General features: G+C 44.1%; 1 protein-coding gene across 2 annotated transcripts in view; it reads right to left on the bottom strand.

Annotated features, from left to right (window-relative positions):
- ube2d4 (ubiquitin conjugating enzyme E2 D4) overlaps positions 1-5548 on the bottom strand; it is a 47416-nt gene that overhangs the window by 7371 nt on the left and 34497 nt on the right. The gene's annotated exons all lie outside the window — the stretch shown is intronic.

The following is a 5548-nucleotide window of genomic DNA, read 5'->3' as shown; positions in this document are numbered from 1 at the left end:
TTGACCATGAAATCCAAAAAGTTGTTGTTTTTTTCCCCAGGACGGACCTTCTTTTCCCGGCAGTGGTGAAGGGTCTTGTTTTTAACATTTTCTGCCCGTGATCAAACTCAAAATGGAAACTGAAAAGTGTAATTGAAGTGCTCATATTTGACACGTCCATTTCATTTTTTTTTTTTTTGAGAATAAGCAGTAGCACGTGTGTGTTTAGAGGCTGTTGTTCACGTCCCAGTGGTGCTCTAAATAAAATGGAGATGTCTATACAAAGAAGTTAGGTGAAAATAATTTTAAAAAACTAACTCTTAGTGATAAATGACAGCATAAGCTTTGTGCAACACTAGCCCATCCAGGCCATTCGCATTAGAAGACGGCAGGAGTGCTGATCTGTCTTGATATATTTGCCTCTTCAGCAAGCGTGAGTGTTTTTTTTTTTTTTTTGGGCCGAACGATACGGGTACCTGGTGGTTTTTTCCTCAACGGGGGCCACTGCATGTGAGGCTGATGATCTTGGTTAGATACCTGAGTAACTGTACTGGGAGATTCACACAGCTCAGCTTATATGCCAAAGAAAAGAGTACTACTTCAATAGCTACACGACGAGACAAAGCAAGTCAAACAACACAGGATTTTGGTGCAGTATGACACCTGGCCGTGGGTGGGTGGGGTGGGGTGGTGTGGGGGTGGGGGGGTTATTTATACGAGATATAAACAGCCGCAAAAAAAAAAAAATAAAATACACATGTGTGAAGGAAACATGTAAGTTAACATTAACCTATAGAGCCCAAAACAGTGACTAAGTCCATGCACATATCTCCAGTGTTTTCGCCTTATTCCCCAAAAAGACAATATTCAGACTTAGCGGTTTTACCGGCTAATGAAGGGAATATTCCACTAATCTTCCCATTTAACATGCAGCGCGCTATATATATATATATATATATATAATAGATCTATATATATATATATAATATATTTATATATATCTATATAATATCTTATATATATTTTAGTTTTTCAACCCTGGCGGACTTGTAAACACAGCCTTCCGTCTTTCATTCCTTCAACCACTGTCCATGAACCTGTTATATCCAATTCTCTGATGATGTGTACGAACAGCTGTGGGTTTTCTTCTTCTTTCTTATGGCCCGTGCATCTCTACCGTCGCCATGGAAACCGTCGGCTGGTCAGGTTTGTGTCCGCAACCGTATCGACCACACAGCGGACCGGTCGTGACGCAAACAGGCAAGAGGCCGAGTTAGTGTTCACAAACTGCGGAAAAACCTGATGGGACGCAGATTCTACGCGCTGATCATTTCCAAAAAAAATGCTTCTTAAAAACCGAGTCTGGACGCCGGGTGGGGACTTGCCCCGGCCCACAACTTTGAGTCGGGAGTTTGAGTCTGGACGCCGGGGGTACTTAGCCCCGCCCACTCTTTGAGTTTGGGGAGTTGAGTCAGGACTTGATCCTTTTGTAGAGCGACTATGCTCTATCAGAGCGTTTGGCCCATCAGAGCGTTGGGCGGCTTTATACAATGAGGGACAGATGATTAACAGTAACGTATCACCACCTCACAAGAGTGCTCGGTGATTTGTAAACAACAAGAATGGCTGCCGCGGGAACGTGGAGACGTGTAGTTCCTCCCCCCATCCTGTCCGTTAGAAGGTTTGGACCAGAGCATCGTTTAAAAAAGAGGAACAGAAGAACCCCTCAAGTTGTTTGTTGTCGAAAGATGTTTTGCCGTGGTCCTTCCTAGGGATTCGTCCAAGGGTTCAACAAACTCACATACTACGTGCCTGATTGGTCCGTAGGCCCTATCCGTTGCTCTGATTGTTAGTCCTATCGGTTTGCTCTATTGTTTGTAGGTCTATGCCGTTGCTCTGAATTGGTGTATGTCTATCCGTTGCTCTGATTGGTGTAGGTCTAGCCGTTGCTCTGATTGGTTGTAGTTCTATCCGTGCGCTGATATGGTTGTCGTTCATCCGTTGCTCGTGATTGGTTGTAGGTCTAGCCTTTGCTCTGATTGGTTGTAGGTCTAGCCGTTGCTCTGATTGGTTGTAGGCTATCCTTTCTCTGTTGGTATCTAGGTCTATCCGTTGCTCTGTTGGTCGTAGGTCTATCCGTTGCTCTGATTGGTTGTATTCTATCCGTTCTCTGATTTGTTGTAGGTCCCTATCCTTGCTTCTGATTGGTTGTAGGTCCTATCTAATTGAGCGTCAGAGGCATTTCCTTCCTTGGTTTTTGTTGAAAACACGCCCCATAATCACAGCCCAAATGGGGCCGAATCCTGACTCATATTCTAACTAGAATCGAATAGACAACCTCAGGATTACTATAAAACCCATTAGACCGGCAAAATCACACGTTTTAATCCAAAATTGCTTTATTCGATAAAAGGTCTGATCAAAATATCCAACGGAATGCTGTTTACATTGACCCGTATCACATTCTGAATATTGTCCTATTCGGAATAAAGGGAGTAATAGCTTACGTGTGAACATATTCGGCGAGGCAGTGGTGCGGCTATCTCTCAGCGGCGCTGCTCCACTACTAAATACTGTCGCAATTCAGAAAAAAACGCAGAGGGTGATGAGAGAGACCGATTCCTTCTTAAACCACTTTCCCCTTGTTGGGGGGGGGGGGGGCGGGGGTGAGAGAGACACATGCGCCGACCGATCAGCTGCTGTGTAACGGCACTGCACCATTTGTGTTGAGCGGAACATGCTGCCTCGATTGACAACACCGAGAAAATAAAAACCAGAAAGGCCACTAAATAAGGAAATACAACAATAATAACAACACCCAACAATCCAGTCGGGACGAGTACCTCTGCAAATGAAAGAAGGGGAGACAAATCTCCTTAAATAAAAACGAATGCTTACGATATGAATTCGTCGACAGTGACGACGATGCGTTGTGAGCGGCATGATGGTATTCACGGCAGCAGGAGTAACCAGCTTAGTCTGAGTGTGAAGGGTTTCCGGGTTTCCATAGGGGGGGTGCTTTAAAGGAGCCCGTGAGGTCCGCTCAGCAGATCATACGAGTTGTGAAGACAGCACATGTAGCAGCTCGGCACATGGAAGCCAGGGCACTGTCACCGTATCACTTTCCTCTCCAACAAAAAGAGGGCTGTTAGTTAGACTTGGTTGGTTTGTGTTGTTGTTGTTTGTTGTCTGTCGACGTCGTCGTCGTCTTCATCTGTGTAGCATTGCCTGTTAAAGTTACAAATCAAAACGCGTTCGTTTGTTTGTTCTCATTGTAATTTCATCTCCCCGGCTCTCGCTCACATGGCACTATGTGTGTCCAGTTCTCTTGCTGATTTGTTTTACCGTAAAAAAAAAAGAAGAAGGAGAAAATACACATGCAAAGATTTGCCAAAAAGTCAGGTGACTGTGAAAACAAGGACACAAATAACTCCTGTATTAAGCAAGTTAGGGGAGAGTATATATATTTAATAGTATATATATAGAAAACCCCTTTATATAACGGTGTGGGTATTATTTTTTTAAAAATCTTTCTATCTTGACCTTGAGTCTGTAAATAAAGAAATATAATAATAGTATGGAATATATGATCCGGGTCTGTGCCTGCAGCAGTTCATAAGTGAAAACCAATCACTAATACTGAAACGACCTCTCCATCTCATTAGGGCGGCACAACCCCAATGCTGACCAGACTGCAAGAAGTCCTCTCTTCTTCCAGAACCAGGTCACTCGTGAAGATTGCTGAAGACTTGTCCTCATGTCGTGCGCTCTATGAGAGCTAGGCTCTAGTGTCACTCGTGTTTTACACTCACCTTTCCAGTTCGGCCTTGTATGTGTGGGCGATCTCTGGGACCAGCGGGCGTCCGGTTCGGGTCACAAAGAAGGGAGCAGATAGACATATAATACATGTGGTAGAAGGAATCAAGAGAAATAGCATCATGAACAGAAAGTCGCCTAGTCGAGGATTTTTACACATGCCATATAATCACCGTTTCCTGGAATAGGATCATATATATCTGAACTTTGATAAGTGACAGGTAAGCAGCAATTCGTGTTTGGATTTCTAGAAGGTTTTTTGTAAAATTCGATTAGCTTTTTCGATCAAGGGAGTGTGTTTTCGCTATTACTACGGTTTAGAGGGAAATTCTTTGGACATGGGTACGCTCACCGGAACCTGCGTCTCAATCAAGGTTTTTATTGACACTATTGCCTCTTACGGTGAGCTGTGGTATTCTGAACAACCCTCAGCCGAGACACGGCAAAGGAAAACAAGAGAGAAACGCAGCGTTTATAAATGATCGAGACTAGATAGCAACAGTTTTTGGGGTTATAACGCCGACCTTCAAGGACCGCTGTGGTTCCCACTAGAGATGGATACCCGAACCCGAGCCACGGACGGACCCGACCGCGGGACGACGGGAACCGACGGCCGGGCCGGGTTCGAACGATTTTAGAAAGGATGCTGGGGTTCGGGTCGGGCTCGTCACATCAGCGCGATGGCGTTGAACTTTGAATTTAAAACAGCGTATTATGAGGTAATGGCGCTGTTGCCCCGTGTGCATTGAATGCGCTCATCGTTGACATTTCCGAATGCCTTCCTCCCAAGTTGCTTAATAAAAGCGGCTTCTCCCACAAACAAAACGGACATTGTGTCATTAGTAGAAGAAACAAATGCGATTTTAACTGTGTCGGGCCGGGGCCACATAAACATCTTAATGACTGTCGGGTCGTACGGCTCTGTTCGGTTACTGCGACGCCGGCAGAACGGGCCGATCCGCACTCTAGTTCACACTCTCAACAAGTCCTCCACCGCGAGAAACTAAAGCGCCAATTTGACTAGCTGATGTAAACAGGAATATTAAAAGGATATTAACAGCTATTGTGGTAGTTTCTGCGGGCCCCCGTGAGAATTCAAAGTAATGAGCATAACAGAACACGAGACCAAATACAGTTTACTTGCAAACGTACAGGTGCAATATAACCCGTTCGAATTACAATCGCCTTTGTGACCGTAAGAAAGTCCGACAATTGTGATACGATTACAAAATGCCAATGGTCTTCCACAAAGCTTCGTAGGACACACTTGGCAGGTCAGTGCCACGGGGGAATGATTCACATCCGCAGCGGTGTAAAGTGTCCTCTTTGAGAAATATGCCACAGTAACTCTCATGTTTAAACCCTCACTGTGTCCTCGGTCCAAATTTACCCCTTTAAAAAATGTCTATATCTGAAATGAGTTCTTTTTATCAAATTACACAAAAAAATGGATGGATTCCTCCAACGCTCTTCGCAAATACAAATAATCACTTTCCTTCACTCTGATCTTAACGTATTAGTCAAAATAATTAAATTTCTGCTTTTTTTAACTCAATAATCGGTATAATTCTATATAAATGAGGGTATGACCATGAAAATCAAAAAGTTGTTGTTTTTTTCCCCAGGAGCGACCCTTCTTTTCCTGCAGGGTGAAGGGTCTTGTTTTAAATTTTCTGCCGTATCAACACTCAAAATGAACTGAAAAAGTGTAATGAATGTCATATCGTCTTTTTGGTCCATCCCACCCCCCCTC

Source organism: Etheostoma spectabile, chromosome 5 (assembly GCF_008692095.1).
Source record: "Etheostoma spectabile isolate EspeVRDwgs_2016 chromosome 5, UIUC_Espe_1.0, whole genome shotgun sequence".
NCBI classification, from domain to species: Eukaryota; Metazoa; Chordata; class Actinopteri; order Perciformes; family Percidae; genus Etheostoma; species Etheostoma spectabile.
The sequence above is the reverse complement of the archived record's forward strand: the minus strand, read 5'-3'. Positions and strand labels throughout refer to the sequence as shown.